Here is an 11,387-nt window from a genome sequence, read left to right as displayed (position 1 = left end):
CATATTCACTAAGAGTCTACCAGGTATATGCTAGTATATTCTAAATGCACTATTTTGATTTGTTAAAATAGGGATTTTTGAAAAGTTGCTAATTACTTGCCTTATTAGTAACTTAAATTAATATTATCCTTTTCAATTTGTGTGTGTCACCACCACCCCCCCAGTACCTTTACAAAATAGTAATAAGAATTTGTAACCTGTACATTGTGATGCCTTTTAATCAATCTATTTTGATTCCTCCTCATATTATAATTTATTTAATCTGATGCTTCTTAATCTTTGTGCCGCTCAGGACTTATTTTTATTTTTTTCCCCTACGCCTCTTATATTTGTGTACCAAACAGCATTTAAAACGATGCCTTTACCTTTGCACATTTTTATCCAATATGTATTGTGCTTCTAGTCAACATGAATGAGATTTCACACTGAGTTGAGCTGAGAAAACCCTGCTTCCAACCAAAGAGTCTGAAGACGGAGTGATGACAGTCTCATTGAGAGTCAATGCAAAATGGCTGCTGTTTTTAATATATTGGAATTGCCTCAAGGACGCTGCCCTCCCTTTCCCCTTTACTACCTTCTTAGATGCCCAGAGACACAGAGATTCTAGGTTGAGAATTATTGATTTAGTTAAAGAGCAATTTAGGACAAATTGTATTAATATTCTCATCATCAACATCGCTGTCACCCTAACCTTTCCCGTTTTTTCACCACATCTGTCTGGATGATTACCAGGCTGCACGTATTTTCAGTTCGTGAATCTTCTGTACTTAACGCTTAAAGAGCGTTTGCTTCCCCCAAACTATTATAAAACATTTTTAAATGGCAAAGGATATCAGATGCAAAGATAAAATATTAACTTATAGGACCTCAATCAGAGCTTGAATTTCTCTATAGATATTGTAAGCTTCTCGGAATACTCGATGGGAAATATATTGATAATACAATTTTTCTTTTGAAAGGGACGATAATTATTGCAAATCTGGTTTAATAATTAAATTAGTAAGAACTATTTGATTCAAACTTGGGCCTTTTAATGATATACAGAGCTAATAATATCTATCTTTCTGGATAAAGAGGTTTTAAAAGACTATCATGGGTGATCTACACTTATATTTCCTCTCTGCCCTTTATTAAGGTAACATTAACCTTTATATTAAAAGTAATTTAATAGAGTCCCTGAAAATATCCAAGAAAAACCAGATTCTTATAGTTAAATACAAAATTTTTGTATTTATATATAAAATAACCTTAATTTACTGCTGCAAATAAAAAACACAATATCATTTTTCCATAAAATATGACTTTTTACATATTTGTAATCCATTGAAAAATAGATATAGAATTTCCTATCAGGTTTTCTTGTTAAATCATTTCAGAGTCAGATCTGACAAACCAGCCGTATTTAAGAATAAGCTCAGAAAACATTTATCTACCTTTGATTTTATAATGTGTACTCAAGCTGTGGCTACATGTGAGGCAGTGTGGTTGACCAGAAAGCTCCTGCCTCTGCTAGTTTCCGAGAGCTGCTGTGATAAATTAAGGGGGTTTAAGCACAGAGTGTATGTTCTGGGAGCTCTAGGGACCAGTAGTTTGGATTCTGGGTGTCAGCAGGGCTGTGCTCTCTCTGGAAGCTCTGGAGGAGGCTCCTTCCTTGTTTTTCTCAGTCTCTGTTAGCCCCAGTGTTCCTTGATTTGTAGCTGCATTTTCACATGGCTACTAGCCCTCTGTGCCTGTCTGTGTCCTTTTTAGCTCTTTTATAAAATACTACTCAGATTGGACTAGTGCCTATCCTACTACTTCAGGACAATCTTATATTAACTGATAAAACCGTCCATGATTCTATTTCCAACAAAGTCACATTCAGAGGCATTTTGGGGACACAATTCAATCCATACTACTAAAATGGGAGCTTGACAGTTCCAAATTCATGGCTGGCTTTCTCATTTATTGCTTAATCCTTCTCAGCTTCAGCTTCCTTATCTGCAAAACAGGAATGATAACATATGCCAATTCTAGTGAGGTTGCTGGGAACATTAATGAAAGAATATGGAATACCTGCACTAAGAAAATAATTCATAAATGTAAGTGACTCCGATCTCTTATGGGAGAGGTCCTATTTTACATTAATTTATTGTAACTAGGAGAACAAATGTTTTGAGAATGATGAGGGCAATGAATGTACAAATGTGCTTTACACAATTGATGTATGTATGGATTGTGTGAAGAGTTATATGAGCCCCTAATAAAATGATATTTTTTGAAAAGAAAAGAAAAAAGATATGAAAATAATAATTTATAATTTATCAAGGGTTCACAAGGGTGGGGGGTGGGGGTGGGAAAGAGGAGCTGATACCAAAGGCTCACGTAGAAAGAAAATATTGAAAACAATGATGGCTACATATGTACAAATGTGCTTGATACACTTGATGTATGAATTATTGTAAGAGCCCCCAATAAAATGATTTATTAAAAAATTTATTGTAACCAATGGTAGATATAAGCATTTGAATGGGTATGTAAGCCTAAAAACAAAAACTGGAAGATTATTATATGCCAGGCTATGGTCTAAACATTTACTGCACAGTTTATATAATCCTCATGTATTTCTGAGACAGATTCAATTTCATAAAGAAAGTGAAGTTTAGAGAGATTAGGTGGTGGTGGTGGCCATGTGCTACCTTGGAACCCTTTCTGACTCATAGCAACCCTGTGCCATTTTCTTGGCTGTAATCTTGGAACCCTTTCTGATTCATAGCAACCCTGTGCCATTTTCTCAGCTGTAATCTTGGAACCCTTTCTGACTCATAGCAACCCTGTACCATTTTCTCAGCTGTAATCTTGGAACCCTTTCTGACTCATAGCAACCCTGTGCCATTTTCTCAGCTGTAATCTTGGAACCCTTTCTGACTCATAGCAACCCTGTGCCATTTTCTCGGCTGTAATCTTGGAACCCTTTCTGACTCATAGCAACCCTGTGCCATTTTCTCGGCTGTAATCTTGGAACCCTTTCTGACTCATAGCAACCCTGTACCGTTTTCTTGGCTGTGATCTTGAAGGAAGCAGATGGCTGTAGAACCACTAACCTTTGGGCTAGCAGCCCAGCACTGTAGCGTGTCGACATCCCAGTTCCTTAGAGAGCTTAGGCAGCTTTTCTGTGGTGGTGAAGGAGGGGTCAACTTGGCTGAGACACGAGTCTCTGATTTGGCTTTTAGGCTGGAGTCACCTCCCACAAGATGAGATGTGATGCTGTCACTTCCAAGATGAGATCTGCTGAAAGAGACTTTCCATGGGGCTGCGTCCTGCACGGATGTGTGCACGTCCTGGACAAGGTCCTTAGCTTTTTTGCTCCCTCTGGATCCTGCATTTGGCTCTCATAATCTGACCTGCCATATTACCTGCTGATATTGGCATTCTTTAGCCTCTGCCGTCCATGAGCCAGCAGCCTGCAATCTGATGCGCTTATCTTGTCCTTCAGTCCCTGAAACTGCATGAGTCAGGAGAAACCTCCAACCTGATGTCTGACCCACAGACTTGGGACTTGCCAGCTATTTCTTTGAGATCAATCTCTCTTTTATACATGTTAGTTTCATAGTTTGTTGAATGTCATCATTGAATCCTTTTGATTCATAGCAAGCCTATATCAGTCTCTGGAAAACCCAGCCTAAGACACTTTCTAAAATGATGCTGATGGTAAATTGATTCTTCTTTTTTTCCCCCCTGCTAGTAAATTGATTCTAGCCCAGATTCAGAACTTCAGGAAGTAGATTGCCAGGCCTTTCTTAGGGTGGGTTAAAATCACCACTGTCTTGGTTAGGGGTTTCGTTTGTGCCTAGTGCGCTTATGTCCTCCAGTATCTCATGGGAGTGAAGTACGAATAAGTTGGTGAGGTCTGGCTGAAGTTGGCAGATGAAGCTTCCCTGAAAGAAGACTTCCCAGGCAGTCAAGCGGTTGCTAATCGTTGGAGGCCAAGCCACATGTTCCTTAGTTTGGGTTTCTAGAAGTCTCCAACTCATTTTTTTTCAAACTCAGTCTCCAACTCATTAACAGTCATTGTGATTGTGCCCAGGTGGTGATCCAGAGAAATCCCGAGTCAGCACTCCACAGATGAGTCTGCCTTTCAAATGAACCAAGGAGTGATTCAGGACATTTTATTCATTTCCTAGGTTTCTGTAACAAAGTAACAAAGTGTTGAAAGAACAGATATTGTAGCAATGATGAAACATACAACTTTCCTCTAATTCTTAAATACTTCCTTCCCTCCCACTATCATGATCCCAATTCTACTTTACAAATCTGGCTAGATCAGAGGATGTACATTGGTACAGATAGGAACTAGAAACACAGGGAATACAGGACAGATGATCCCTTCAGGACCAGTGGTGAGAGTGGCGATACCGGGAGGGTGGAGGGAGAGTAGGGTAGAAAGGGGGAACCGATTACAAGGATCTACATATAACCTCCTCCCTGGGGTGCTTGACTCAATGAATATAGGTATGGATTGTGATAAGAGTTGTACAAGCCCCCAATAAAATGATTAAAAAAAAAAAAGAACAGATATGTATTGTCTTACACTTCTAGAGGCTGGAAGTTTGGATGAAGGTGCTAGTAGGGACCATATTTTATCTGAAAGGTCTACAGAGAATTCTCTTTCTCTCTCTCTCACTCTCCCTATCTCCTAGCTTCTGACAATCTTTGGCATTCCTGGGCTGGTAGATGCATCGTTCACTCCCATGTCTATCTCCATCTTCATTTGGTATCTTACCTTTGTGTCTGTTTTTCTTTGTGCCTCTTCTTCTCTCTCTCTCTTTTAAAAAAATCATTTTATCAGGGGCTCGTACAATTCTAATCAAAATCCATCCATCCATCCATTGTGTCAAGTACATTTTTACATTTGTTGCCATCATTATTTTCAAAACATTTGCTTTCTACTTGAGCCCTTGGTATCAGCTTCTCTCCACCCCCCCTTCCCCACCCTTCTTCCCTCATGAACCCTTGATAATTTATCAATTATTATTATTTTTTCATGTCTTACACTGTCCAATGTCTCCCTTAACCCACTTTCCTGTTGCCCATCCCCCTGGGAGGTGTTTATATGTAGATCATTGTGATTGATACCCCTTTTCTCCCACCACCTTCCCCTTCCCCTCCTGGTATGGCTACTCTCAATATTGGTCCTGAGGAGTTTATCTGTCCTGGATTCCTTGTGTTTCCAGCTTTTATCTATACCCATGTACATGCTCTGGTCTAGCCAGATTTGTAAGGTAGAATTGGGGTCATGACTGTGGGGGGAAGAAGCATTAAAGAATTAAAGGAAAGTTGTATGTTTCATCGATGCTATACTGCACCCTGACTGGCTCGTCTCCTCCCTGTGACCCTTCCATAAGGGGATGTCCAGTTGCCTAAAGATTGGCTTTGGGTCTCTACTCTGCACTCCCCCTCATTCACAATAATATGATGTTTTTGTTCTGGGTCTTTGATGTCTGATGCCTAATCCTATCAACACTTCATGATCACAGAGGCTGGTGTGCTTCTTCCAGGTGGGCTTTGTTGCTTCTCAGCTAGATGCCACTTATTTATATTCAAGCCTTTAAGACCCCAGATGCTATATCTTTTGATAGCCATGCACCATCAGCTTTCTTCACCACATTTGCTTATACACCCATTTTGTCTTTACCAATCGTGTCGGAAAGGTGAGCATCACAGAATGCCGGATTATTAGAACAGAGTCTTCTTGTGTTGAGGGAATACTTGAGTAGAGACCCAGTGTCCATTTGCTACCTTAATAGTATACCTATAAATATATGTACATAGATCTATTTCCCCATCATCATATATAAATGTATTTATAAATGTACATACCTGTATTTAGACTTCTATAAATGCCCTTTGCCTCCTAGCTCTTTCCTCTATTTCCTTTTGCTTTCCGCTTGTCCCACTATCATGTTCAGCCTTCATTTGAGTTTTAGTAATTCCTCTCGGTTACATTGCGCTTGACCAAGTCTTTTTTTTATGCCAACACCAGTTGATTTGGATTAGGACCTACCCTACTTCAGTCTGACGTCATGTTCACTAGTAACCTTCAAAGTAACACCTTCAACGACCGTGTTACATTCCCAGAGACAGAGGGTTAGGACTTCAAAGGTCTCTGAGTGGGGTAACAAATCAATTCATTACAAAAACCAAACTAAACCCATTGCTGTGTAGCCAATTCTAGTTCATGGTGACTCTGGGTGTTAAAAGAGAAGAATTGCCCCATAGGTGTTTCTTGGGGATAAGATTTATGGAAGCAGAGGGTCATAAGCAGTGCCGCTGAGTGGATCCAAACTGCCTCCCTTTTGCTTAGTCATCAAACACAAACTCTTTATGCCGCTCAAGGACATTATTGCACCCACGTTGCACCCATGTTGTTGTGGTGACGTGCCCTCCAGTCGGTTCCAACTCATAGCGACCCTACATGCAGCAGAACTAAACACTGCCCGGTCCTGGGCCATCCTCAGACTTGTTCTATGTTTGAGCAGCCACTGTGTCCATCCAAATTGTCAAAGGTCTTCCTATGTTTTACTGCTCCTCTGCTTTACCAAGCAAGATGACCTTCTCCAGGGATTGATCTTTCCTGCACATGTACAAAACTCAATCCAAAAAAGCAGTTAATGATCACCTGTAAATAAGTTTGAACACCCTCTGAAACCAGTCCTATACAGGGATGCAATAGGTCCCATATCCAGACTGGTGGCACAAATCAGTGCTGCTGGCCTGAGTCTGGGTCTGCTCTTCCTGCTGGGAACATCCCTGAAGCTGCTTTACAATATTTGAGCACCTGAATTGGTGCCTGGTTTTCCATGAGCCCCTCTTGATATTCTCTGGTCAATCCCCAAATTCTTTCTGAACTGGGGCTTTGTTCCCCTTTAAGTCTTGCCTCTGCATGGTGGGTCCCTGTTATCAATTGAATTATGTTCCCCCCAAACATGTGATAAATCCTAGCCTGTGATTATAATGCATTTGGGACTGTATTGTGTTTGTGATATTAATTAGACAAGATTAGTACAGGATTTATCTTGAGTCAACCTCTTTTGAACTATAAAAGAGATTACTAACGAGGCAAGACAAAGATGGAGGAGAAAAGATCGCAACCCACATGAAGATATTCCAGAAGTCAAAGCTAGGAGAGAAAAGGACATTTCTCCAGAGGTGACAGAAAGAGAAAACCTTTCCATCGAACTAGCTTTCTGAACCGCTGCTCTCCTAGACTGGGAGAAAAAAGGTCTGTTTTCTACAGGCACCGACTTGTGGTATTTCTACTGTAGCGACATTTGAAAACTAAGACAGAATTTAAGCATCAAGAAACAACTGCTTTGTGGAATGATTTTGGAATTAGGTAATTGCTGGAGAATGGAAGGGTTTTAAGACAATAGTCAAAACTCGGATTGCCTTGAAGGGACTGTTGGTAGAATTAAGAAAGTCAAAGGCCATTCTGGTGAGGACACAAAAGAAGTGAAGAGAGCAATAGAGAGTCTCTAATAGGGAATTTGTACGGCACGAGTATCAGAATGTTGCTAGAAACGTGAACTTGCAGAGTGCTTCCGTTTTGACTTTTAAAGAAAATGCTGAACATGTGATTGCACAATAGAGGAAAGAGGGCGATTTTTGTGCAATGGCAAGAAACTTGTCATAAAATGCCCAAATGTTGTGGAAAGGTAGAACTTGTAAGTGATGAATTTGAACATCTTAAAGGTTTCATATGATTTCTCCTTGCTACTTGTATTAGCTTGGGTTCTCTAGAGAAACAAAACCAGCGAAGCTTATAGATGTACACATAGAGAGAGTTTTATATCAAGGAAATGACCCGCACTGTGGTGGAGGTGGGCCAGGCCCAGGTCCATAGCTCAGATGTTAGGATGGAGGTTTCTCCTGACTCATTTAGCTACAGAGGCTGATGAACCCAAGGCTTCTGGCTGCAGACACAAATGAATCTAAGGTTGCTAGATATGATGTCAGATGTCTGATGACTCCCAGAAATAGCAGGCAATTCAACAGACCTCTGACTCAAGTCCTAATAGCTGGACATCAGATGATTATAAGATGATCCAGACCTAGTAAAAAGCAAACAAGCCTTTCCAGAACATCGGCATCTATTGGAACCACTGAAGAGATTTCTTTTTAATTGATTGGCTACTCATAGCAGGTCTCAATATAAAGATTACATAATACCAGATGTCCTCACGGGGGATTACTATGTCTTAACTACCAAGCCACTGAGACTCTTAGTCCACCCAGGTTGACCTAAAACCTTAACTATCAAACTACTTACATTAACATGTGAAAACAAAGAAATGGGCTTAAAAATGAACGGTGGAAAATGAAAATAAAGCTTAAATATTTGGAAAATTCTGTTGTACAAGTTAAGAATTATGTTCTACAATTTTCACTAAGGCTATAGCTACATAATCTTTTGTTAAAGAGACTGAGGATATAACTGATGAATCTAACCAATGGCCACAGCAGAAAACCTATTCACCTAGATTGACAAGGACAGAGAGAGAACTCTTGTCTGCCTCTTGGGAGTCTACAGGCAGGCAGGATATAGAGCAAAGGTACCACGTCTGCTGTCCTCCAAGAACAGAAAAGGACCATTCCTGAAGCAGCCTGAAGATCAGCAGACCCAGTGAAAACGAGGCAAACAGAGATGCCCAGGTCTCAAGGGTAGGGCCATAGCCTTTGGACTTTCAAAGGGTAGAGCCATGGCTTCCTGGGTTTCAAAGAGTCAGATCTTTTTGATCTTTCCCAACTTGGTTTCCAAGTATGTGTTTTCATTTAGTTTGGCCAGGAGGATGGAGATATCGCCCAAAGCTGTGGTGTTAAGGATGTGATGGGCAGAAAAAATGGTAGTTGCCTGGGCTGACTGGGTAAAGAGTTTCCATTCATATGCATTCAGAGTGGCTTCCACCCAAATGGAAGGAGCAGAGGTGCTGTTCGACTGAGTCTGGGTGGCAGAGTTGAAGCTCAGGGCTAAGCGTCTTTTATCCAGAATCCAGAGAGAGTGACCAACACTCAGAGTCTGGAGGGCGAGCTAATGGAAATGGTTCTGCTGGTGCTTGGACCTGCTGCATGCCAGTTATCCCTTCCTTCCCTCCAGTTTCTCCCGTTTGTAATGAAAATGCCTGCCTTGTGCCTGTTGTGTCATTGTACTTTAGAAACAGATAACCTGTGTTCTCGATTTCACAGGTTCAGAGATAAAGAGGAATTTTGCCCCAGGATGGAATAAAGCCTCACCCATATTTGATGTAGATGATTCAGAAGAGGAGATTTTGGACTTGGAGTCGATTTAAGACTTTTTGGATACTGTAATGGGTGCATGTATTTTGCGTGTGCCAAAGACATGAATTTTGTGGGGCAAGTGATGCAATGTTATGGATTGAATTATGTGCCACCAAATATGTGGTAAAACCTAACCTCTATGCAGGTACTTTTAATGCCACTTAGGACTGGGCCGGATAAATATAGTGTTCATTTTGAGTTGTTCTCTTTTGAGATATAAGTGAGATTAAACAATAAAGTCAATTTTAACTCATAACTACTCTAAACATGTCAGAATAGAACTGTGCTTAGTAGGGTTTTCAATAGCTGTGACTTTTTGAAAATATATCTTTCTTTCCTTCCTTCCTTCCTTCCTTCCTTCCTTCCTTCCTTCTTTCCTTCCCCTGAGGTGTTTGAGTGAAATTCAACCCTAATCTTTTGGTTAGCAACTGAGTACTTAACAAAACTACTTGTACAACCAAGGACTCTGATTTCTACTGGGAAGGGTAGCTTTTCTGAAAGTGGGGTTCTGAGAGCAGCAGCCAGAAATTTATATCACAGCTCAGAGAAGAGTAGTCCATGTGGCTTGGCTTTCTCAAGGAAGATCCGAAGCCCATTCCAATGGGTGGCATGTGACTTTGAGTGCCTAGACACCAGCTGGCAGTGAAGGGGAGGTGGTTAGTGAAAGGCCACTTAGTGATCATTTATCATGTGCAAGGCTTGTGTCAAGCACTTAAAATGTCTTATCTCATTTAATCTTCAATCACATCTATGCAGTGGCTTGGGGACACCGAGCAATTTGTCCAATGTCACTGAACTAGTAAACGGCAGAGCCACAATTAGCACTCATTTATATCTGATCCCAAAGTCATTGCTTATGACCATTACACTCTGGTCTCCCTCACAGAAAATGGGATCCAGGCTCGAGAGTTAAAATCTAGATCCGGTTTCTGAGGTGCAGCCCAAAGAATAGCCAACATCTACTGACCACTAATTACACGAGGGATTTCAAAAAAGAAGAGCGTGCTGGCATTTCCCTATGAACTTTTTTAATGCCCTTGTGTGGCAAGGCTGCCGCCTGTTTACTGTGAGGGCTTGCGTGATGCTGGAAGCTCTGCCACCAGTGTCTCACATACCAGCCAGGCCCCTCGCAGTGCACAGGGACGTTGAGTGGAGCTTTCAGATGAGGGCAGCTGGGGAGAAAGGCCCGGCTATCCGCTTTTGGAGCTAGATTTGTATCCCACTTGTCAGCATGTGGGTTCAGAGTCATGGGGGCCTCCTGTGTGTCCGAGTAGAATGTGCTCCTTAGGGTTTCAAAGAGCTGAGTTTTTAGAAGCAGACCACCAGCCCTTCCCATTGAGGTCCCCGAGTGGGCTTGAACTGCTAACCTCTCATTTAACCACTGGTCACCTTAACTCCTGTTAGTATCCAGGACTCCCTTCAAATATAGTAGCCCATGAAAACCAGATGGATTATATCCTTGTCCAATATAGTGCTGGAAATGACTCCCTCCATTGGAAGACCATAGCACCAATAATAGACTCAAATTTTCCAACAACTTTGAACACAGGGCGGGACCTGGCCAGGTATTTTTGTATTGTGTACATAGGATCCCATGAGTCAACGTAGACCTGAGAGCTAACAACAATTAGGCAAAGGGCTTGGAGTTCTTGGTAATATGTTATCGCTTAAATCCTCTCCTATGATGCTGGCATTATTCTTATGAGCTTCCCTTTATCAGATACACACATTGAGCGTAGTAACTTCCCCAGAGTGTTGGAATTTGCTACTGGTCAACCTGAAATTCAAACCCATGATGTCTCTTACTACACTCTAATGAGTGGTCCTTGGGCCCCAGTCCAAGCTAGGACAGGGGCCTGCAACCCGGAAACGAAGGTCGAAGTTCACACGTGGATGAGACAAAAGTCTGGGAGCAACAGGAGACGCTTCAGCTCTCGGGCCCCACAGGTACTGAGACCCTCAGCCTGCTGTTCTGGGGGCTGGGCGTGGGGCTGCACAACTAACTGCCTTCTGGCCCCACGGGACAAGGAGGGTGTCGCCTTCTAATGTGCTCTAAATCCTGGTCAGACTAG

The 11,387-nt window shown here is 41.6% G+C and overlaps 1 long non-coding RNA gene across 1 annotated transcript in view; it reads left to right on the top strand.

Moving 5' to 3' along the window:
- The window catches only part of LOC123521644, a 17,626-nt gene extending 8,055 nt beyond the window's left edge, over positions 1–9,571 (top strand). The window contains exon 2 of the long non-coding RNA XR_006680033.1: positions 9,223–9,571. This is a non-coding gene — a long non-coding RNA (uncharacterized LOC123521644). The remainder of the gene's footprint in view (positions 1–9,222) is intronic.
- The last annotated feature ends 1,816 nt before the right edge of the window (positions 9,572–11,387 follow it).

This window comes from Echinops telfairi, unplaced genomic scaffold, assembly GCF_000313985.2.
Source record: "Echinops telfairi isolate 266 unplaced genomic scaffold, ASM31398v2 ScPeMD7_31;HRSCAF=116, whole genome shotgun sequence".
Lineage (NCBI taxonomy): Eukaryota > Metazoa > Chordata > Mammalia > Afrosoricida > Tenrecidae > Echinops > Echinops telfairi.
This window is presented reverse-complemented; position numbering and strand designations above follow the sequence as displayed.